This window comes from Sinocyclocheilus rhinocerous, unplaced genomic scaffold (genome assembly GCF_001515625.1).
Source record: "Sinocyclocheilus rhinocerous isolate Xijiao unplaced genomic scaffold, SAMN03320098_v1.1 scaffold2646, whole genome shotgun sequence".
NCBI lineage: Eukaryota > Metazoa > Chordata > Actinopteri > Cypriniformes > Cyprinidae > Sinocyclocheilus > Sinocyclocheilus rhinocerous.
The window spans coordinates 155,772-181,491 of NW_015656312.1; the positions used below are offsets into that span (position 1 = coordinate 155,772).

At 37.2% G+C, this 25,720-nt stretch overlaps 1 protein-coding gene across 1 annotated transcript in view; it reads left to right on the forward strand.

Annotated features, from left to right (window-relative positions):
• LOC107719967 (FERM domain-containing protein 4A-like) overlaps positions 1-25,720 on the forward strand; it is an 82,253-nt gene that overhangs the window by 12,079 nt on the left and 44,454 nt on the right. The window lies entirely within an intron of this gene.

The following is a 25,720-nucleotide window of genomic DNA, read 5'->3' on the forward strand; positions in this document are numbered from 1 at the left end:
GTGTCCTTCACTCTTCCCTAGATGGGCGTCTCAGAGCATCATGCGAGCTTAAAACCCCTCGATGACCTGGTCTGGGACTGTTGCTTTAAAACAAACAAACAAGTAGGGGAAAGGGAGAGAGAAAGAGGGAGAGGTCGACCGAGAAAGAGAGAGAGGGACCAATAGTGCTCTATTTGTGGGAATGTTTGTGCTGGGCGAACCAAGAGCTGTTATTCTGGGAATTTGTCCTTCAGTGGAGGGAGAGAGACCAGTGAGACCGAATTCATTTCGAAGACGAGATCTGAGTCACACAGAAGTCTCCCATGGGGCATTTCTGAGGATTTAAGGAAGAAGGGATGAGAAAATGAAAGAGGAGAACGCAGAAAGGAGAGCAGCATTACCTGGGGACGTCTTCTCCCACACACACCTGTGCTGAGAGGGGATTATTTGAACACACACCTGTGTACCTGTGTGTTTGTCAGTTATGGAGGCGATGCTTATGAGTCTGGGAGATAGTATGTGTGTGAGGCACAGTGCATTATGGGATGTGACCTCGGCTGCCCTAAGAAGATTGAGGCACACACATATCAGAGCTCCTGACATCCTGGTCCGTGCCGTCTACCAGGTATGAACAGGTCACTTTCAGTCAATCATTTGTAAGTGATAACCACCTCCTTAAGAAACTAAACAATACAATTTATTCTTATTTATTTTAATATTTTTTAATATCTTAATATTTATTATATCCGTTGGTATGCAGTTGTTAAAGCGTTCTGATTTGTTAGTAAGTTGCTAGAGTTTTCTGGGTGGTTGCTTACTATAAAAAAGTCTGTGGTGTTACCATGGTACTTTGGTATTTACTGTAATACTGATATTAATAAATATACAACTATCAGATACATTTACTACCATGGTACATATTTAAAAAAACATGGTATTGCCATGGTACTTTTTGATACTTTTCGCTAGTAAAAAAAAAACAAAAAAAAACTAAATACTGTTTGATTTTTGATATTTTGTTCATGTATCGTGGTAATACCATGGTGTTTTTGAAGTACCGTGCTTTATCATATAAATGCAATGGTACATGATTTTCACTACCATGGTAAAAAGTACCATAGTATTACCATTTCATACCACTACTTTACCATGGTATTTGAAGTAGCATATAAATTGCATTGTACATGAATGTTATAATCATTCAGTACCATAGTAAACAGTGTATGCATGGTACTGTGGGAACCAATGTTATTTTAGTATTTTTAATATACTATTATAGTATTTATTAATATTTTGAATTGTCTTTTATTTTTAGATTTTCTGTTTTCTTTTTAATTTTTAAGTTTTGTCATCTGCTTTTGTCTTTTTTATTAGTTTTTTATATTCTTATTTAGCTTTAATTGTTTTATTTCCATTTTATTTTTATTTTTAATAATGTTTAGTAAGTTTTAGTACTTACATTTTTTCAGTTAGATGCCAAAGCAACATTTCTAATTTAGTTTTTTTTTTTCATCTAATACTTATATTTTACGGTGAAAGGAACAGGTTAATGCCATTTTACTTGCAGAACTTGCAATTTCTGAATACAATGTGGTCACATTCGTGCGGAACTAGCTGACAAGATGTTAGGGTGTTGTAGGTAGTTAGCAGGCCGTTGGTATGCAGTTGTTAAAGCGTTCTGATTTGTTAGTAAGTTGCTAGAGTTTTCTGGGTGGTTGCTTACTATAAAAAAGTCTGTGGTGTTACCATGGTACTTTGGTATTTACTGTAATACTGATATTAATAAATATACAACTATCAGATACATTTACTACCATGGTACATATTTAAAAAAACATGGTATTGCCATGGTACTTTTTGATACTTTTCGCTAGTAAAAAAAAAACAAAAAAAAACTAAATACTGTTTGATTTTTGATATTTTGTTCATGTATCGTGGTAATACCATGGTGTTTTTGAAGTACCGTGCTTTATCATATAAATGCAATGGTACATGATTTTCACTACCATGGTAAAAAGTACCATAGTATTACCATTTCATACCACTACTTTACCATGGTATTTGAAGTAGCATATAAATTGCATTGTACATGAATGTTATAATCATTCAGTACCATAGTAAACAGTGTATGCATGGTACTGTGGGAACCAATGTTATTTTAGTATTTTTAATATACTATTATAGTATTTATTAATATTTTGAATTGTCTTTTATTTTTAGATTTTCTGTTTTCTTTTTAATTTTTAAGTTTTGTCATGTGCTTTTGTCTTTTTTATTAGTTTTTTATATTCTTATTTAGCTTTAATTGTTTTATTTCCATTTTAGTTTTATTTTTAATAATGTTTAGTAAGTTTTAGTACTTACATTTTTTCAGTTAGATGCCAAAGCAACATTTCTAATTTAGTTTTTTTTTTTCATCTAATACTTATATTTTATTTTATTTCATCTTATTTCAGATAGCTTTAGTTAACAATAACAGCACTGATGGGAGCCACAGCATGTTACTTCTTTGCAAGGGATGTTGTGCTGAGAACCATGGGAAATGTCCATGCAGGAATTTCCTTTTTCTTAGATTGAGTCTCTATGTGTATGTGTGTGTGTGTGTGTGTGTGTGTTTCAGCGTAACCATGTTCAGCAGTCTTTCCTGCAGTGTTTTCCTCCCTCTTATTAAACGACATGGTTTGAATTTGAGGTAAAAAAAACATTTTCTCCTGTTTGATGGCAAAGTGCCACCCCTGCAGCTGCTGATGAATGGACTCTTCCACTTCAAACTATTCTTCTCAGTCCGTTTCTCCCTTCTGTCCACAATACGTCAGTTTGTTTCCCAGCTGCAGAGCAGGTAAATGGGTCTTGCTGCTCCAGGATCTTTCCTGTTTCACTGTGATATCAGAGAGGGAAAATTTAAGAGCCTTCTGGAGCTGTTCGGCCTTGTCTCATTCCAAACTGCAATGCTCTAAACATCACATCAGATGCAACCAAACACACACGCTGATACACCACAGCTGTATTTATTCACAATGGTATTTTCCCAAAACATAATGTGTGTTAATCTCTTTGCACATTCTTCGGTGGTGATTTCAGGGCTTCTTTTGGAAGTGGTGTTATCATGCTGATCAGAGTGTGTTTATGTGTGTGTCGGAGCTGCTGACGGTGTGATTGAGTGCCTTATAATTTCAGACGTTTAGGCTGCAGATGCTATTTGTGAGCGTGTGGGAGCGTGCAACTCCAAGAAAAGCGTAACTGTTTGTTATGATTCAAAAATGCAAATAGGCAAGGCAGATGCTGAAAATGGATCTAACCAAAAGGTGATGAAATGAATATGCAAGTTGAACAGGTTTCCCAGAGAGGAGGTTTATTGCTCTTTCATGCCTCAGGAGATTTACAGGAGTTCTCAATTATGTTTCATTTAAAGTAGCAGCTTAAAATCTCTATAAATCCGTAAGAGAAATAAAAAAGACTCAAACGAGACAATTGACATACAGTAGGAGTATAGAGTTATGAAACGAATGAGGACAGCATTACTCAGATCATTTGAGCTTGAAAGAATATGTAAGAAATTCGTAAGAGTATTTTGAGATCTTTGAATTTGGTTGCAGATCTCTTTCTGGACCTCTAATGCTGTAGGTGGTTGCCAGTGTGTTGCTATGCAGTTGATAAGGTGTTTTGAGTGGTTGCCAGGGTGTTGCTATGCATTTGATAATGTGTTTTGATTGGCTGCTAGGATGTTGCTTTGCAGTCAATACAGTGTTTTTAGTGGTTGCCAGAGCATTGCTATGAAGTTGATAAAGTGTTTTGATTGGTTACTTTACAGTTGATACGGTGTTTTGACTGGTTGCTAGGATGTTGCCATGCAATTGATAATGTGTTTTGAGTGGTTGCCAGGGTGTTGCTATGCACTTGATAATGTGTTTCGATTGGTTGCTAGGGCGTTGCTATGCAGGTGAAATTGTGTTTTGATTGGCTGCTAGGATGTTGCTTTGCAGTCGATACAGTGTTTTTAGTGGTTGCCAGAGCATTGCTATGAAGTTGATAAGGTGTTTTGATTGGTTGCTGTACAGTTGATAAGGTGTTTTGGCTGGTTACCAAGGTGTTGCTATGCTCGGCTTGAGCCCCACTGGGGCCCCACTGCTTATATAGGCTTTTGGTTGGTTTCCAGGTTGCTATGCAGTTGCTAAAGCTTTTTCTTTCATGTGGGTAAGAAAAATTTATTACATGCTGCGTGTGAATATGCTTTGCTATCAAACATACCGGAATATAAACTGATGTAGTTGACATTGAGAGGAAGTTTAATCCAAGCATGTGATTTTTCCATGAATAGTCAGATTTCATGAGTCATATAGCGGTATAGCATAAATATTGATTAATAGAAATAGCCTCCTCTCTCTCACTGTAATTCAATCATGCCTTAATGACTTAGTGAAGTGACACAGATTACTTTGGGCTCAATCCATCAGTTCTCTAATCCCTGTGTGTGTGTGTAATCTAGTGGGATTACAGTAAAATGCTTGTGATTAGTGTGTATTACCCAAAAGGCCGGGCCACACACATACTGAGATGAGGGAATCCTTAGATTTGCTGGGTTGGACACAGATATGAGAGTATGAGTTGGCTGATGTTTTGCGTTCTATGCAATATGATTATGTATGTATTCTCTTCGGCATGATGGTGATGTGGATAAAAATCTCTATGCCATTTTATGGCAGTTGATAATATGTGAACGGAACATAAAATGAGACTCTTTATTTTCACATTAATTAAAATGCATGCTATTTTCATGTTAATTAAGTTGCATTTTAAAAGTGCATGGTATGTTTTTCATTATCGCTGATGACTTTCAGAAATATAGCTCTATGAATACCTCTGAATGGCATCATAATTTATGAGAAGTTTGTTTAGCTTATTGTTGAAAGCTTATTTTAATCATAAGGAATGTGGATTCTAATTTGGGAAATGAAAAGGAAAATAAAAGTGTGTACATGCGCGCACACACACACACACACACATAGATATATAGATATACTGTAGATATAGATATAGATATGTAGAGGAAAGAAGTCTCTTATGCTCACCAAGGCAGCATTTATTTGATCATAAATACAGCAAAAACAGGAATATTGTGAAATATTATTACAATTTAAAATAACTGTTTACTATTTTAATATATTTTAAAATGTAATTTATTCCTGTGAATTTTCAGCATCATTACTCCAGTGTTCAGTGTCACATGATCCTTCAGAAATCATTCTAATATGCTGATTTACTGCTTAACAAACATTTCTGATCATGTTGTTAATGTTAAACAGTTGTGCTTAGTATTTTTGTAAAACCGTGATACATTTTTTACATCAATACATCAGTTTAATGTGTCCTTGCTGTACAAAAATACAAATTTTTAAGAGAGGAATATTAGATCACACAGCTGACCTTTGACCCACAGAATAGTCCTGTTTTGTTGGTGGGCGAGAGGGAAGGAGATTCTTAATTAACTTTCTGTTGAAATTATGAAGACTTTGGCTGACCTTTGCCATGAGCCTTGACAAGCTGTCGTATTCAGAGATGAAAACTGGCATATTCCAGAAAATTGCCCTAATTACAGTTAGAAACTCCCACATCATCCTCTGTGACCTATGACCTGATTCAACACATCATTAGGCTGTTTTAATATTTCATGCAAACACACTCTCACCCTGCTCAAGCCTAAACCGAAGACACTTAGCCTGTGTGTCAATAATTCACATCTCTAACGTAATAAATAAGTCAGTAAAGAAGTTACACGTGAATGACATCAGTATAAATAGCGTTATTGCAATGTGTGTGTGTTTGCGCGGTTCTATACAGTATTTTTTTAAACAAAGACTGTGAAAGAACGTCGTATTCCATTTGCTGTGTTGTCATAATCTCATATTATGAGATCATATAATGAGATTATATAATATGAAAGGGATGTTCAAAATCACAGTTTATATTAATTTGTCACGCTGAAAATGTAAGATCAAGTTGAGCGTGTTGCATCGTGGGATACTTTATCCAGCACAGTGTGATCTAGTTCTATACTGCATATTTGGCAAATATAGTAGACCATCAGGGGATTGCAGACAGAAATCTTGCATACTGTGCACAATATACATGCATACTGCTCACTGCAGTGTGGTTATGTTTGGCTATGATTATACTATGTTTTAGTATGTTTCAAAACATAACCATAATATGACTTTAATGCACAGAAAACAAGTAATATTAATCTATGATATATGTAGTCTAAAGCAGGATCTCTTGGCTCTGAGGAATTCCAGATCTGACTTACGCAGCTTCCAGGAAGGCTTTCTAGACATGACAGGTGTGCTGAGATGAGATTTGATTTAGTGCCAGTCAGGAATTGAGAGATAAATGCACCTGGACCCATGTTCTGTTACTATGGTGATACATGTGACTAATGGTGACATCAGTGCGTCAAGAGGAGGCTGAAATGCTGATTTATTAGTATTTGAGTTGTAAACAAGGATTGAAAAGAGGGGTGTGTGTGTGTGTGTGTGTGTGCATATTCCAGAAAATTGCCCTAATTACAGTTAGAAACTCCCACATCATCCTCTGTGACCTATGACCTGATTCAACACATCATTAGGCTGTTTTAATATTTCATGCAAACACACTCTCACCCTGCTCAAGCCTAAACCGAAGACACTTAGCCTGTGTGTCAATAATTCACATCTCTAACGTAATAAATAAGTCAGTAAAGAAGTTACACGTGAATGACATCAGTATAAATAGCGTTATTGCAATGTGTGTGTGTTTGCGCGGTTCTATACAGTATTTTTTTAAACAAAGACTGTGAAAGAACGTCGTATTCCATTTGCTGTGTTGTCATAATCTCATATTATGAGATCATATAATGAGATTATATAATATGAAAGGGATGTTCAAAATCACAGTTTATATTAATTTGTCACGCTGAAAATGTAAGATCAAGTTGAGCGTGTTGCATCGTGGGATACTTTATCCAGCACAGTGTGATCTAGTTCTATACTGCATATTTGGCAAATATAGTAGACCATCAGGGGATTGCAGACAGAAATCTTGCATACTGTGCACAATATACATGCATACTGCTCACTGCAGTGTGGTTATGTTTGGCTATGATTATACTATGTTTTAGTATGTTTCAAAACATAACCATAGTATGACTTTAATGCACAGAAAACAAGTAATATTAATCTATGATATATGTAGTCTAAAGCAGGATCTCTTGGCTCTGAGGAATTCCAGATCTGATTTACGCAGCTTCCAGGAAGGCTTTCTAGACATGACAGGTGTGCTGAGATGAGATTTGATTTAGTGCCAGTCAGGAATTGAGAGATAAATGCACCTGGACCCATGTTCTGTTACTATGGTGATACATGTGACTAATGGTGACATCAGTGCGTCAAGAGGAGGCTGAAATGCTGATTTATTAGTATTTGAGTTGTAAACAAGGATTGAAAAGAGGGGTGTGTGTGTGTGTGTGTGTGTTTAAACAGCCAGACGTTTTGGCAGGATACCCAAGGCAAATTTGCATATCTAGTCTTGATAAGATACACACAGTCTAAAGGCCTGTTCACACCAAGGACGATAACTATAAAGATAACGATAAACATAAAGTTCTCAATATTAAAGAACTGCAGAGTCCACACCACAGCTATAACGATAAAGGCACAGAGAAACAATATCGTCGGAATCACTTTCAGAATGATTTTTCCCAGCTGATGAACAATAAAATCATTGACACCCAATCAGAATCAATCTTGCTATAACGAGCTCAAGAATTTAAAGAGTGTGCGCTTAGAATAAACAGACGATATCTTCCGCTGGTGTGGACGCTAATATAGTTATATTTATAGTTATCGTTCTTGGTGTTCTTGGTGGAAGGTTTTAGCAAACTTTCACTTCTGCAGCATGGTCTGGTTCTCTTCTGCTACTGTATGAAGTTAGCACTTTTATTTATCCAATTAATTCCTGACCGATTAAAAAATGCGCTGCAAACAGCAGTTCGCATTGATTAATTGTGTGTGAGAGAGAGTGTTGCTTCTTCCTGTTTGAGCAAAGTGATATGAAGGGAAGTCAAGGGCAGCTGTCCCGCACATTTCCTTTCTTTCTGTTTGATATTCTGTGTATTGGTTAGACTGTGTGATGGGTCATGAAGTTCATCATGTCTGCAGTGCCTGCAAAACACAGCCAATCAGAGATTCAGCCAATCAGGGCTCAGTTCTCACACCTGACCTGAACATACTCACAGCTTTGGTGAGAAACCATTGAGATGGGCATTTATGCAGCGGCCTGGTCAAAGTGATTGATTTACACTTGTTTAATTATAAATGAGTGAGTGACAGTGGGAGAGAAACAGATATGTGGAAACTGCCCACTTAGTCTACTCTGACAGTGACACACAATCATATACTTGTGACTGTATGTGTGAGAAATTCACTTTTAAATTGATAACGCTTTTGTTGAGGGAGGTTATTTTTGGGTAACATATTATCTCCATTCCATATTTCATATAAGCATAGAATTAGAAAGCAACATATTGGTAGCATATCGGCTAATGGAAGATATTTTTTTTATTATTTAAATATTGTCTGGAAGAGGATATTTAATTGTTCATGTTCATTTACCCATTTTTTATATTTAGACCACATTTGCTGTCATCTAAAATAAAAATGGTAACAATGATAAATGTCATCTGTAACAAATCTCAAAATGAATATCCATTTTTCATGCTGTACATTAAAGTTCATTTGGCATGTTAAAGTTTTTATTAATATTTTGAATTAGCTTTTATTTTTGTTTTAAAGTTTTAATAATTTTGTTATATGCATTTGTCATTTTTATTAATTGGGTTTTTGACCATTTCTATTTAGCTCTATTTTTTTCAGTTTTAGTTTTAGTAATGTTAGTACTTAAACTTATCTAGTTAGTTGCCAAGGCAGGTTTTTTTTCCATGTTTTTTTTTACACATCTCACATTTAAATAGTATTTAAATTATTATCATTTCAGATTTATTTCAGTTACCAAAAATTATTTTGTAGTTTTAGTTAACAATAACAACACTGGTACATTATAGTATTGTGATGCCTAAATTTACGTTTAGAATTTAAAACAATTGATTAATGTTTTATTTTTTATTTATTTAGACAAAATAGCATAGAATTTTAATATCGACCATTTGTCAGGCTATGACATGAAAATATTTATCATACTGGCTAAAAAATGTAATTCTGGTGCATCCACAAAATTATTATTATTTTTTTATCTTTATACTTTGCAGTAATGAAAGGATACATTATTGTCATTGTTACCAGTTATATTGTCAAACTGAGGTATAAAGGCAGCATAATGTTTCTATTTTTGCAATGGACTGTCTAAATAGGCAGTTCAGTAGGTGTTAGAAAGAAGAAATAGAGTGTCTTGGGTGGAATAAAAACATTTGTCAGTGCAGAGTGTTGTGTGTGTGTGTGTGTGTTTATCTGGGGTCCATTATATCCAAGAACAACTGAAGTCCATACACAGATCAATTTCAGTTTAATAAACTGCAGATGTGTGTGTGGCCCAGAATGCTCCTTCACTCACTCTTTTATCAACAAACTCCAAATTGCTCTCGTTTCTCCAGAATCCCAAGAATGCTTGACCAACTAAAGATGTTCACTCGTACAAAAATAGCCAACGGTGCGGCATGAAAGCATTTCTCTAAAACACAGCATGAGAAAACAGCTCAACGACTCTGAGAGTGACTGATGGAAATAGAGAGAGCATTTTTTTTCAATTATGTTTCAAGGAATAGTTCATCCAAAATGTTAAACTATGTCATTGTTTACTCACTCTCATTTCAATCACGCTCCAAAAACAAATAAAAAGCACTATGCAAGTGTCCTAAAAGTAGTTTGCACTTCATAAAAAGTAGAATTAGATGAGGAACAGACTAAATTCACAGATTATTTACCAAAAATCTCCCACTCCGCTGCACTTCATATAATGTTTTTGGTCATGCTTGGACTTTGAAAGCATCTGTAACTGTTAATATGGAAAAGAGCATCATGATCTTTCTGTCTAACATCTCCTTTTGAATGCCACAGACTAGGCTTGCCGCGATAGACGGTGCTGACGGTGATACCGGTGTTAAGCCGCAACAGCGGTTACGTCACTTGCCCACCGTGGCACCGACCCCCACCGTCGTTTTGATTTTTTATAGAAGTAAAAATCATTTAGTTCAGTAAAAGAACAGACACTACAATTAAAAACTGAACGCGGCGCTTTTAAGCTATTTAAAAGCGAAGGAAAGCGAGGAAAAGAGGGACAATTCAAATGAACTAAAAACGAACAATTGCTTTACGCCGAATTGCCGCTATTTGAAAGTGAAAGTAAAATGCGCACGCCGCTTTTACAAGCTATTTAAAAGCGAAGGAAAGCTAGGAAAAGAGGGAACGCCCCCGCCCCCACGGTGATACCGGTATTACCGGTGTTGTCACACGTCGATTAACCGGTGGGAAAATTTCCTCACCATCACAACCCTACCACAGACAATAATAGAATAACATGAGGGTGAAATGATACAGAATTTTTGGAGTGAACTATTCCTTTAAGACCTCTCCTAGATAAGGTTTCCTCTTCAATGGATCATCATTCCCCGGAGAGCTCTTTATTAAACACACACAAACTTACTTGGCCTGTGAAGATGAGTGTACAGAGTGGCCGTATATGGTGAGAGCAGTGATGTGGTCTGTGGTCAAAGTGTGTAAGAGGCTGGAGGAGGAACAGACTCCATTGCTGTAAGTGATGCTGTAAGCTCTCTCTGTCTTGTGATGTGTGTGAGGGGGTCGTTTCTGCTGCTCTACTGACTCATATACTCACTGAGGTTTATGTTCTGGTCCCACACGTACTTTCACACTGTCAGAGATAGGATTCTGCTGACATGCGCACAGTGAAAGACACACATATGAGAGGAGATCTCATTTATTGATTTACACAGTTCCTGAGTCAGCAATCTGTTCAGGTTACGCACAGACTCACACACTTTTTCTGTCCTTTATGACTGGTGACAATTATAGCACACTTTTCTGAAAGCTTTTGCTTCATTGAGCATAACACACAGAGGTTTTTTTTTTTTTTTTGGCTCAGCTACGTTCTGCATGATAAATCATAACTCTAGCTTATATGTTCGTGTTCGCCTAGCATAAAATGGGTTGTTTTTTTCCACCATTTTTTCTCATTTTAGCTTTCTATTTAGTCCTTCAGTGTGACAATGTAATATTTAAAAATATTCCAAGAATTAACACATAATATGAGGCCAGAAAATAACAAGAATTAAAAAGGCAATGTTGAAATTGGTTTTAGATGTTGATTTTAAGCAATCCTGAATGAAACACTGTTTTTAATTAATCAATTGAGTGAATGATTAATTGAATAACTGAATCAGCATTTCAAACAAATTGATTCAGTGAATGATTCATTGAATCACTCATGCAGATTAATTGAATCACTCATAATTCAGTCACTTATAAAAACAATCATTTGATTATTTTCTGAATGAATCAGTGTATTTGAATAAATCATTTGAGTGAATGATTTATTGAATCACTCAGAGACAGCCATTTTATTTATTCCTGAATAAATTAGCATTTTCGAACATTAATTATTGAGTGAGTGGTTAATCGACTAATAGAGCTTTGTTTGTAAATGAATCAATGTTTGTGAATTGGTTGAGTCAGTGATTCATTGAGTCACTCAAAAACAGTCCCTTGATCAGTTCCTAAATGATTCAGCATTTTTAAACAAATCGGTTGAGTCAATGATTCATTGAATCATTCATAAACACAGTCACTTGATTTGTGTCTGAATGAATCTGTGTTTTTGATTTAATTATTCAGTGACGTTTTTCAAAGACTTTTCACTTATTGCCACCTACTGACGGAGTGATGTAACATACAGAAAGAATCACTTTAAAATCCTTGCCAGGAAATAACTAGTAGCCTAAAAAGCATGTCACACTGCCATCACTACTGTGTGAATATCTATAGCACTAAATACTGTAACAATTTTCTTATTGGATTCATACTTACCAAGTACATATTTGCCTAGATACAATTTCTTTCTAAGCATCTCTTTCTCTTTCGTACACATTCACAGCAGGGTCGGTTTCTGTTTGCCAGAGATGGATTTGCATTCAGTAGTTCAACCTTCAATCAATATTTAAAAAGGCATGAGAACAGAATGACTCAGCTTTTAACACAGAAACCTTTACAATCACATAAAAAACCATGGAAAACTTCAAATGAAACTGTAGATGAATATGTTCCAGTAAGTTCCAGTAGATTCAAGTGTTGTTTATCTAGTCTTGTTTATCTTATTTATTTGTCCCATGTGTTTCCAATGTATACGGTGGGATGTATTTGTGTGTGTGGGTGTATTAGTAGGCTAGAAGCTTTAGATGTTTAGGTTGTGTGTGTGTAGTATACAGCCCAGATGGGAGTAAAGCTATGCAGTGAAATTTCAGCAGGAGAGATCTCACACACGTTTGAAGTGCTCGCATGTGGGTGTGTGTTGCTTTTTTTCCATGGATTTAACTGGAAACACATTTTCTTCTCTCATAACACACACATGCACTGACATGAGGCACAAAAAGAGTCATTCCCAGTCTCTTTGTGCATATGGCCCCCTTTTCTGTACTGACTTCTATATGTAGAGAAGTTACAGGTCTCTTTAGACCATTCATTCTCACATACATCTGAGAGCAGTTATGATGATCCTCAGTAGTCCAATAGTATACACACCTGTACAGACACAGGTGCTTTGGTGTCCATCCCAATGTTGTTGGATAACTCTTTTATGGTGCACAATTACACCTTTAATCCCTTTAAAGATCTGAAACTCTTTTATGACCCACGGCTAATACAACCACGACTTTCCCATAAGGAAAATACCATACATTTCTGCTGTTAACCTCACTCACACCTGGATCCGTGAAGATTCTGCGTATAGAATTACACAAATTCAGTATCAACACAAGCACACACTCACCCAGGGCTCATTGCAGAGACTGTAGGCGATGTTTGATGTGATTTAAAGGAGGTTTGTAACCACTAAGATTATTCATTAAAAAAAAACTCCACCCACAGCCAACATCCTACACCCTAAAAACGGAACCCCACCAAAGCCCTGTGGCTCGTCCACCCCCAGCCCCTGAGCTGGAGATGATGAGAACATGGCACATGAAAGAGTCTACGGTTTGGTGTGGTTTGGTGTTTGCTGTTTTTGTGTTTATCATCCCAGCAGATTTTATGACTGCAGCATGAAACAGACAGCAAAAAGAGATTCACTGTAGTCCATTCGTAAGAATATAGACTCTGAATGAAAACACACTCTGTCTCTGTTGTTTTAAAGTCATATGATTTTCCTTCTTCCATGTATTGAAAACATAGATTGAGCCATGAAGATTTGAAAAGAAAAAAAAAAAGTAAAAGTATATGATGAATTCTATATAGATAGATACAGTAGATAGATAGATAGCGAGAGAGAGATTTATAGCCTGTATTTACTACAGTATATGCGTTTGTTGTATATGAAACTGCAGTTTAAAGTCATCATAATTTCTCTTTGTGAGTTCCATGGAAAAAAGTAGGCTAACCCATTTATGATTAGAACAACGTGAGGGTGAGAAAATGGTGAGCAAATTTTCATTTATGGATGAACTGTCCCTTTAATAATTTTTTTAAGGTCCTCTGAAGTTTGACTGACTATAATGTCCTATAATCCTATATGCACTATAATTCAAAAGTTTAGAGTCTGTCAAATGTTTTAACGTTTTTGAAAATCTCTTATGCTCTTGATCTCTTATGCTTTTGATCAAAAATACAGAAAAAAACAGTATTCTTTTGAAAAATTATTACAATTTAAAATAAATTTTTCTATTTGAACATATTTTGAACTGAATTTTCTGCATCATTACTCCAGTCTTCAGTGCTACATGATTCTTCAGAAATCATTCTAATATGCTGATTTGCTGCTCAAGAAACATTTCTAATTATTTTTACAGTTAAAAAGGCTTCACTCTTTGCTGAATAAAAGTACCCCAAATTTTTGAAAGGTAGTGTATATGTTGCTTTTTTCTAGATGAAAATGAAAGTCTGTGTGTGAATGTGGGCAGCAAGGACAAGGGATGAACTCCATCTAGATTCAATTATAGGTCAGCTCTGTTTAAATCTAGTTCCAACATTACTGGCCACATACAGCCGCAACCGCACTACACATGTATACATACACACAAATAGCATTCAATCCTTCATCCATCCAATTTGGTTTATGTCAGCCATACAACCTGTCCTCATGTCTGCAGAAGGAGAAGGGTAACCTTTGTGACCGCCTTCCGAAAAATAACAAACCCCTCAAAATCTACACACATACACCCTGCTTTGTCTCTGAGCCTGAGGCAGTGAGACAGAAATAACCAAACTCCGAGACTCCTAACCAGAACCACATTTCCTTTATTGAGAAAGCCAGAGAAGGCAAGAGAAGTCGGTTTCCCATATTTTTATACGTTTTAAAGGAAATTTCAGTCTTTCATTTTCACAGAGAACATCGCAATCTCTTCCTCTTGTACTCTTCTGGCCACTTTAGACACAAAAGATGGTACGCATTAAACAAATTGTGTGCTTTGGTCTGGCAGACATGGGTGGGATTGGTCTTTCAGAAGTTTATTTTAGAACTTCTCTCTCCCCAATCACAGTCATGTGAGCCTGGACATTCTCATTTATTCTGAAACGCCCCCACAGTATCAAGGGTTTCCTTTCGTACAAATGTTCCCCTCCATCCACACACAGAAATACACACACTCTCCCTGTTTTAAACAACGGGCTCTTGTGACACTGTTCGGACCTGTGCCCAGAGGAAGGAGCCAATAAATGAAGTTAAAATATGTATTAGAGAGCGCAGAGAGATCATGAGGGACTGTTTCAATTGGACAGTGTTGTTTTTCCGCTGTGGCTGAGTGTCCAAAATCAGCAGCGATACGAACAGCCGGGATGTTGTGGTTCTCAGTCACCTTGCGCACCTCCATAATGTTCCCCAAAAAACCTTTCTGTGAACAGTTCTTAAAATAACCATTATTTTTTTAGTGTGAAGGACATTTTAATATTCTAAAGAACCATGAAGGTTCCATGAATGTTATAGATTCTTAATGGACCAATCGATGATTGCATTATATTGCACAATATTGCATATTGATTCCCCAAAGAACCTTCCAGTGAACATTTCCTAAGAACCATCATTTTTTTGTGAGTGTGTAAAGAAGCTTTTAATAATCTAAAGAACAAGTTTTGACTATAAAAAACCTTTTGTGCAATGGAAAGGTACCATGGGTGTTAAATGTTCTTGGAAAGATCAATGCCAATAAAGAGCTTTTTTAAGTGTGCATAATGATTCAAATCAGAGATGATTGATTGGACTGTCATCAGATCCAACAAATATATTGAGATTCATTTGATCTCAGATGCTTGAGTTTGTTTATTGATGGTGTTATCACCAGCAGTCGGATGATAATGAAATGTAAGCCTGCAGCCTAATTGCATTATGTTTGGAGTGTTTTTCAATTACTTTTCAAACGTCTTCCCATGAGTATGCGTAAGAGAGTGATGAAGAGAGATGGAAAATTCTGACCCTCAGTGCAGTCTTTCTCTCCATCGTTCAAGTACATTTTAAAGCAAGGCTGAAAATCGTTTAACCAACGGCTGTGGAAATGATTCTGTGCTGTATCATATTTTATCATGGCCCAGTGCAGAGAGATGCAACGTTTACAGCATTGCTTTTAAAAACCTAAGGGCTTTTCACACTATAAAACTTTCCATGGTTCTTTTTAAACCCCAGGTTAAGTCCGTTTTTAATCCTGGGTTAAACGGAGTTACAGATAACCAATCAAAAACTAAACAATGCTTACCTCAATTACTGATGTGCATAATGCACTCACAAAACATAAATATTAATGCACTTGCATAGTTTTACATGTAAACTTTTACATGTTGTGTTTAGTTTATGAGTGAAGGAAAATCTAAAAATGTCAAATGACGACAGAAAATGTTGCCTTCTATTATTTTGTCTTTGCTTTTGTACTGTTTCTAAAGGCACAAGACAACCAGAACGAATTAATTGCACAACATTTCCACAGATGGACAAGCTGCATTACATTAAGATAGGGATAAAAAATATCTCTGATTTTAAAAAAGTAAAAACGTAAATTCTTTGTGTAATTCTTTGTCATGGCCTGAGAATGATAGAAATAGATTTTGTGAATCGTTATGCAGAATTTATGCATGCAGGCTATGGCCCTTAAAAGGAAAACACCTTCTAATTTTTGTAAAAGTTTTCTTGAGCCCTCTGTAATGTTGATTTTGCGGTGAAACGACCGTTAGACGTCTGTGTGAGTTCACACAAATCAGCTCTCTCTAACAGTCGGGTTCAGTTTGAAAGCATCTTTCAAACGTTTCTCTCTCCTTTTTCCCCTCTTTCGTTCACCCTGGCCAAACCAAACGGGAAGGGAAGTCTGAATTAGAAATGGAGGGGCGGAAGAAGTCAGGCAGAGGGAGAGAAAGAGTGCAACCCATTCCCAAATGTTTCTGCTGTGTTTCTACTGCAAATCCAGATGTGGATCTGTTAGTCATTGGTCAGTGAGTGTGCAGTTTCACAAGACCAAGGAGCTCACAATTTACATCCTACCTTCTTGTCCACTCTTTTAAAAGTTTTAATGTTTTTCCACAGTGCAGAAAATCCCTTACAGTCGTAGTGTCAGATGGTAATACTGCGGTACTTTGATATACCATACTGAAAAGTTACCATATTCATATACCATGGTATTTGCACTGTACCCCATGGAATTTCAATGAATATGATGGTACTGCTGGGTACATTTTCAAAACCAAACCAAAACAAAACATGACATTACCATAGTACCATGTCAAAAAATACAAATACAAATAAATACTATTTTAACCTCTACAAAAAGTGGCAGCAACATGAAAGTAAGGATATCAGGTAATATTGGGGAGATATCATGGAAATTCCAAAAGTACCATGCTACTACCAAGCTTTTCAGACATGATACTATTTTGAACATGTATCTCCATCTGATATTTAAATAGTAGCCTACTTAAAGGTAGTTCCAAGAAAACCATACATGTCTAAAAATATGGAAGTACTAGTAGGCTACTTTTAGTAGTGTAGTGGTAAATTTTTGGACAAATGCAGCACTTGAATATCCCTGGTGTAAACCAGTGAAACCACTTTTAATTTTAAGTTTTAGTTTGTGCTTTTGTCATTTTATTATTATTTTTTTTTATATTTATGTTTAGGTTTTATTTATTTTTCAGTTTTAGTAATTTTGGTAGCCTACTTATACAATTAGTTGTTTAAGTTTTTCCTCTAATATTTAGATTTTATTTTAATTCAGATTTATCTTCGTAAACTAAAATTAATCATAATATTTTAGTTTTGGTAACAATTACAACACTGGTGTAAAATGATGATGATGTCAGGCTGGAGTGAGTGTTTTACTCGATCACAGCCTCTCCGGTGTCACTGGGGGAAAGGCGGAGGAAGAGGAGCAGGCAGCAACAGCAGGAGGAGGAGGGTTGGGGTTTGCTGTGGAGGGACTGCTAGCCTAGTTCGTGTGTGTGTGAATAGTGTTGTGCGGAGCTGCTTGCTGGACGCGGGCCAGCGGTCCCTGTGAAGCAGCGCGTTGAGAGCGGAGAGGGATGGGATGCGCTGGCACTGCCGCTGTCAGTCCGCTCCGCTCCGCCTGTGCAGCTTCACCGGGGATCACAACAACGACATGGATGATGCTGACTGCGAGGATGATTTAGGCCGGCGTGTGAACGTTTTCTCTTCGGATTTAACTCATTTGGATTACTGTTGTTGTTGTTAGAGAACATTTATCTCTTAATTCGGTGAGGAATTCACATACGCGGGAGCATAAGCGATTTTCAACAAGGTAAGTTAACGTAAATCGCGCGCACGTCTCGCGCTTCCCGCTTCAGTCAGTCAGTGAGGGACGATGGAAGGATGGATGCGTTAAATCCGCGGCTTTATTCTGTTTTTTACTTAACTAAACAATTATGCACACATTTTACAGTCATACGGATTAAAACTCGAGATAGAGCACTGATTACTGACCATACACGGAGGATATCATCGTTAAAATCGGATATTAGGAGGTGAAGAGGGTCCTCAGAGTGTAAACTGTTCTGCAGCTAGCTTGCTAGCCACTAAGTTACACGTTACCTCAGAAACACCGAGGCATGTTATGTGAGAAATACTGCGTCGTTTTCTCATAATGTTGATGTGTTTTGACGAACATCATCCTTAAGGTGATTTTAGAAACTATTAATGTTGCTTTTTAAGGAGTTTGCTTACTAAACTTGCTAGCTCATTTGCTTTGCTTGGTCACAATTACTGCCCATTCAGACTCATTCATCCATTTTTCCAAGCCTGTTAACCTGTGTTGACAGCTGAAAATGATCAGATCTGCTGCGGATAGTGACAGGAACTTAAAAGGATTGCATGCATGTGACCATCACGGTCATGTCCTTAAAATCCTTGAACAATGCAGCTGTATTAGATTTACAGGAAATGTCCTATGACAGCCTCATTACATCAACATTTTTGGGATGTGTGTGTGTATATGCATAATATATTTTCTTTCTCTTAATTAAATGATTAAATGTGATCGTAATGCCTCTAATATTAAGATATGTTGATTTGGGCTGTCTCAAAAACTTCTCACTTCCACATAGATGTATTTCACTTTAGTAAATTTGGTTGCAATGTCCAATGAGATGTGAACTGCCTACCTAGACAGCATCATAGCTGCATTGACCCAAAAATGCTGTGTAGCTAGACAGCTCAGTAGAGCATTTTTCATTGTCACATTGACACATTTTTGGGCTTCATAGATGCATTCCAATGTTATATATGGTTGCAGTTTCCTATGATACACTCATAGAAAGGACTGTCTTAAAACCTAATGAGATGCCTACTTAAACAGCATTTTTGGACTTAGATGCGTTATCTGATTTAGTAGCAATGTCCTATGACATCCTCATAGGATGCAGAAGTATGCAGAGATGTGAGCTTTCAACCTAGACAACATTTTTGGCATCATAAATGCCCTCAAAATGCTGTCTCGATACCCAGCCCATTAGGTTTTGAGGCACAGCCTGGGATTGGGGTCTGTCTACAGACTAAACAAAGCAGACTGGGCTGTGTCTATCGAGGCAGCTGTGGTCCTGGCGGTTCAGGGTGACGGATGTCTTTTTTTTGTGTTGCTCAGCCTGTGATGTCTGCAGTGCAGGGCAGCAGTGTTAGCAGGCTGATGTACTCTAGCACACACGGTCAGGCATGAAAACAGACCTGTAGTCGCCTAAACTTTTATTGCGCTGGCACTGCCGCTGTCAGTCCGCTCCGCTCCGCCTGTGCAGCTTCACCGGGGATCACAACAACGACATGGATGATGCTGACTGCGAGGATGATTTAGGCCGGCGTGTGAACGTTTTCTCTTCGGATTTAACTCATTTGGATTACTGTTGTTGTTGTTAGAGAACATTTATTTCTTAATTCGGTGAGGAATTCACATACGCGGGAGCATAAGCGATTTTCAACAAGGTAAATTAACGTAAATCGCGCGCACGTCTCGCGCTTCCCGCTTCAGTCAGTCAGTGAGGGACGATGGAAGGGTGGATGCGTTAAATCCGCGGCTTTATTCTGTTTTTTACTTAACTAAACAATTATGCACACATTTTACAGTCATACGGATTAAAACTCGAGATAGAGCACTGATTACTGACCATACACGGAGGATATCATCGTTAAAATCGGATATTAGGAGGTGAAGAGGGTCCTCAGAGTGTAAACTGTTCTGCAGCTAGCTTGCTAGCCACTAAGTTACACGTTACCTCAGAAACACCGAGGCATGTTATGTGAGAAATACTGCGTCGTTTTCTCATAATGTTGATGTGTTTTGACGAACATCATCCTTAAGGTGATTTTAGAAACTATTAATGTTGCTTTTTAAGGAGTTTGCTTACTAAACTTGCTAGCTCATTTGCTTTGCTTGGTCACAATTACTGCCCATTCAGACTCATTCATCCATTTTTCCAAGCCTGTTAACCTGTGTTGACAGCTGAAAATGATCAGATCTGCTGCGGATAGTGACAGGAACTTAAAAGGATTGCATGCATGTGACCATCACGGTCATGTCCTTAAAATCCTTGAACAATGCAGCTGTATTAGATTTACAGGAAATGTCCTATGACAGCCTCATTACATCAACATTTTTGGGATGTGTGTGTGTATATGCATAATATATTTTCTTTCTCTTAATTAAATGATTAAATGTGATCGTAATGCCTCTAATATTAAGATATGTTGATTTGGGCTGTCTCAAAAACTTCTCACTTCCACATAGATGTATTTCACTTCAGTAAATTTGGTTGCAATGTCCTATGAGATGTGAACTGCCTACCTAGACAGCATCATAGCTGCATTGACCCAAAAATGCTGTGTAGCTAGACAGCTCAGTAGAGCATTTTTCATTGTCACATTGACACATTTTTGGGCTTCATAGATGCATTCCAATGTTATATATGGTTGCAGTTTCCTATGATACACTCATAGAAAGGACTGTCTTAAAACCTAATGAGATGCCTACTTAAACAGCATTTTTGGACTTAGATGCGTTATCTGATTTAGTAGCAATGTCCTATGACATCCTCATAGGATGCAGAAGTATGCAGAGATGTGAGCTTTCAACCTAGACAACATTTTTGGCATCATAAATGCCCTCAAAATGCTGTCTCGATACCCAGCCCATTAGGTTTTGAGGCACAGCCTGGGATTGGGGTCTGTCTACAGACTAAACAAAGCAGACTGGGCTGTGTCTATCGAGGCAGCTGTGGTCCTGGCGGTTCAGGGTGACGGATGTCTTTTTTTTGTGTTGCTCAGCCTGTGATGTCTGCAGTGCAGGGCAGCAGTGTTAGCAGGCTGATGTACTCTAGCACACACGGTCAGGCATGAAAACAGACCTGTAGTCGCCTAAACTTTTATCAATTGTCAGTCTGCACCATGAGACTTAATTCGTGCTTGAATTTGTGATGAACATTGATTTTTCTGGCTTTGTGGTGTCCATGTGCATGTGTGGTCAGTGTGGTGCACTGTCATTTTGTTGTCGTTGTGCATCAAGAGGGAATAATAGCTAAATGCCCCTTGCTGTGTGTACAGGGTTGTATGTGACGGTCTATCATCATGAGGACGTCAATCACCTCCAACCATGTTTAAAGGGGTCATATGATGCGATTTCAAGTTTTCCTTTCTCTTTAGAGTGTTGCTGTAATCGTCTCTTCTGCAGTGTGCATCAGAGTAACGGCACCTTATTATTTTTGGGGGGGAATCTAATTGCGATTCTTTTTAAATTAAAATTTTGATTGATTTATTTATTTAAAAAAAAAAAAAATGTTTTTTTGGAAAGCTCCAAGTTTGCTGTGCTTGGCTGTAGGGCTGCACAATGTGACTATAAAATAACAATAATTATTATTATTTTATCTTTGTTAATAATTATTATTTTTATGCTGATGATTATTAAATGTATTATTAAAGAAAAAAATAAATATTACTATTGTGATGTTCCACTGCAAAATAAAAAAATCAAGTATTTAAGAAAAATATTTTAATGTTAATAGTAATGCTTAATAATAATAATTTACAGTACAACTGTAAAATTACAATACTAATATTTATGGCTTTTTTCAATTTAATTTCAAACGTTAATTTCAAACCATCAAGCTGTTATTTTGACAGAAAAGCACAGGGAAGCCTTAAAGTTTCTCTTTTGCGGGCAAATATAAATGCTTCTAAAGTTGTCATTACAAGTTGGGGAAGATGGTTGGCAGATGTTATGTTCCCAAACGCGATCCAATCTCAGAGAAGATTCAGAGAGGAGTTTGTGTGGCAGCATTTACTGTGAACCGAACTGCTCTTGAGACACTGCAAACAACGGATCATGAGTTGTTTGTGTGTAAAAGATAAAAGTGCCACGCTTCACTCAGAAACATGCTGTGTATATACTTTAATTAAATTACACTAAGCCATATAATTGTGCAGCCATTCTTTTTTGTCTATAAAAGAATGACAATGATTTACAAAGATTACAGTGACTGAAATGTGTGTTATGTGATTTTAATGACATCACAGGTTCGTAGGGCATTGCGAGTGTAATGTGCCTCACTGGAGTTCAGCTGAGGAAGAAGTGACTCACCGTTCAGTGATTACAGGCGAGGCATTTTGTAACCCCACACCAGACACAGCATACAAACACACTACTGCAAACAAACCATTCTCACCACCTGATTGTTAGATGCTGGAATTGTGGTTGAGAGCTGTTTACCTCCCCCTCCAGATAGACCCCAGTAAGGAGTATTCTCATTCAGTGGAGCGGAGGTGTGACATCTTGAGCTTCAGGCTGTAAGGATGTGCTCCCATCACCAGCATGCTGTTTGCTTCATTCAAAGCCTCAGGTTTAATCTCCTATTGTGTGGTGGGAAGTGTTCCTTTAAAGCATGACTCAGACCTTAAGAGGTTTAATATTAGGGCTGTAGCTATCGATTGTTTTAGTAATCGAGTATTCTGCAGATTATTCTATCGATTAATCGAGTAATCGGATAAGTAATTTTTCTTTATTAAAGAGCAATACTAAATATACAAGATATAATAAGATAGATCTCTTAAAATAAACAACTAATTTGTTTTCTTTTTAGAAAAATTAATATTTTTATTTATAATACCTAAAAAATGCATTTATCTCGTGCAACTTAACTTTCAAGTTTCAGCCTAACTAAAGCTCAAGCATGACATAAGCAGGGACATCATAACTAGCCAACATATTGATTTACGGTCTTCAATATGTCCAGCGCTTTTTTTTTAAAGTCTGGTCCCTGTTTTTATACAGTCTATCGGCAAAACCGATACATCGGTCGACCTCTAGTAGTTACAGTAAATGGACTAAACGAAGCCTCTGATTTTTTTTATTCGAGTTACTCGAGGTATTCGAGGAATCGTTTCAGCCCTATTTAATATGGGGATATAACCAAACTGCAGTGCTTTCAGGCTACCGCAAGTTCGGTAATAAAGTTTAACCTTTAAGATTGGAAAGTCAGCCCAATATCACCCACCACAAACTTTGGCTTCTGGGTTCTGCATCTTTTGCTTGTTGTGAACAGGCCCACATGGAATCTGTGCCCTCAAAAAGCTTCACAGATCTCCGCAGAATTGGAACAACCATCATTCACAGTTCTACACTTCCCACCACACTGTTTGTTTATGTAATGTTTTGGCTAATTTGAATATGCTTTCAGCTGCCAAAAAGAGTGTTTTACTTTGTTTAAATCCATTCCATAGGATTCTGCAGGTTTAAAAAAAAATCTAGTTTTGAGTGTTTAATTAGGATAATATGTCTACAAGGATATTGTACTTTGGGGAAGGATTGAGTAAGACTATTTATAAATTTTTTATAATCGATCACATTTTTTAAAAAGTTTAGTTTTTTGTGTTTATGATATATATTTACAAGGATACTGAACAATGAGGAATGTTTACGTGAGAGTTTATTCATTTTTTATTATTATTTGTTTATTGTTTTTAATAGGTTAAATGTTGAGTAGGTGTTGGCTGGGAAAGTTTAATTTTTTAGTCCAGTTTGATTTATAAGGTTGCCCAAATGAATAATCAGCAAAAAAAAAATATTTTATTGTTATTATAATTTATTGTCTTGCATTACTAGGCTGGTTTCTGTTTCTTAGGGGTTGTTTATATAATGCTTTAAAGGGGATCAGTTTGGTTTTTGGGCAACTAGTAGATTAGTGAGCTGTCATTACCCATCCCCAAACTGGAGTATATATATATATGGTTTTATTGATGCTGCAGTGGTTTGGATCAATTATGCTACCCTTTTTTTCTCATAAATGAATATCATAAAAGTTAGATGAGCTGACCTAATTGGGTCATGTGCAGCTCAAGGGAAGGAATTAGACATTTAAAAAAAAAAACCCTCATCATTAAAGGCTGGACCACATTCAGGTAAGCCCGTTCATATTGATTTAGGTTTGTCTTTATTATATGGAAATGTGATCTCACTCAGTGGTTGAGGGATAAGAATACAGATGTTGCTTGAGGGCATGTTATTCTGAAGACAGGATACCAGCTTTTATGAGATAGAGTTGGAGTTAGATTCAGTGTTAGCACGACCAAGTGAAATTCATCAAGTCAAGTCCCCCCTGTAAAAACATTTTCACAGGTCAATAACGAACTCACACCAGTCTGTTCAGACACACACACACACACACAATTAATCATGTGGTCTGTCACATGCTTGTGCATTTGAGGTTGTGTAGCTCCACTCAGGAACAAGGCAGAGGAGAAGGGGAAGAAAGGATGTGTTTCTAGTCCTGTGACTCCCCTCCTCCAGTCTTTTCCCCCCACATGTGCGTGGAGGAAATGTGAGCCATGCTGCTTTTATCAGCCTCATTGTTTGTGTTCCTCAGGGACGGCGCTTCCTGATGGCAGCCAGAACGCTCCACATGTTCCCATTCTGATGTCCTTACACCACCACGCTGAAAAGCTCAAGAAATGTCTTGTGTTTTTTTCTTTTTTCCATTTTCCTTTTAACTTGGCCTACATATAAAGGTAGAGGGGGTGGATGAGAGCGTGAAAGCATGGAGGAATAGAAAAAGAGCGCAATATAGCACACTAGAGAGAGTGAGTCAGTGCAATACTGCTTTCTGACTCGTACAGGATGTATAAACAGGAACCGGACGGAAAGTCCACTGATGGATGTGAACTACCGCCACTGTTAGTATCACATTCACAGACTCTTAAAATCCCTCGAAACATTTTTTTCTTTAAGAGAAAATAAACAAAAAATGAAAAGCTCTCTTGAAGGGAAAAGAACAATGGAAGTATCAGGTTGCACTTTGGTTCTTTGTACTCGAGTTGTCAGACCAGCTCAATCCTAAAGGCAGTATAACTCACGTGATGACATGGCTGTTAGTCATACTCTGTTCTTCACAGATGTGTCTGTCCACCTGCTCGTACTGGGATGTTTACTATACGGCTTGGCACAGAAGCAGCGATCTTAAGTAAACACTCACAAAAATAGTCTGTGAGAGTGAATGGAAAGCTAGTGGGAGTGAGCAGTGATTTGAGATCTAACGATAGGAGCGTGCAGTCGATAGTAACTCCAAACATGTTTCATAGGTGGAATGCATCTGGACTACAAACGTCCAACTATGCCCTGTGGGAGGCCTTCTGAATGCACATACTAATTTTACCCTGGAGGAAAGTGTGTTGTTAGTGTGTTTGTTTTTCTTGCAGACTCCATTTAATATTAATTATGAGCAGTCCTCTCAGGCTTTGATAAAAAGAGACATTCCTCACCGTGGCAGATGGCAATCAAAGCACTAATCAGATTGTGTGCTGGTGCAGGTATCTATTTGACATGGCACAATCCCTCTTTCATCAATTAGCGCTGATTGAGGGGAGTTTTATATTAGGCCCTGTAAGCCCTGATCTCTAGGCGGTGATAAATTTTAAATAGAAGCTTATGTACGTGTATGCTTATGATGTATATACTATACAAAGTGATTTTATGTAGTTAACTGCAGTTTTGAGTATTTTTTTGAGTGAA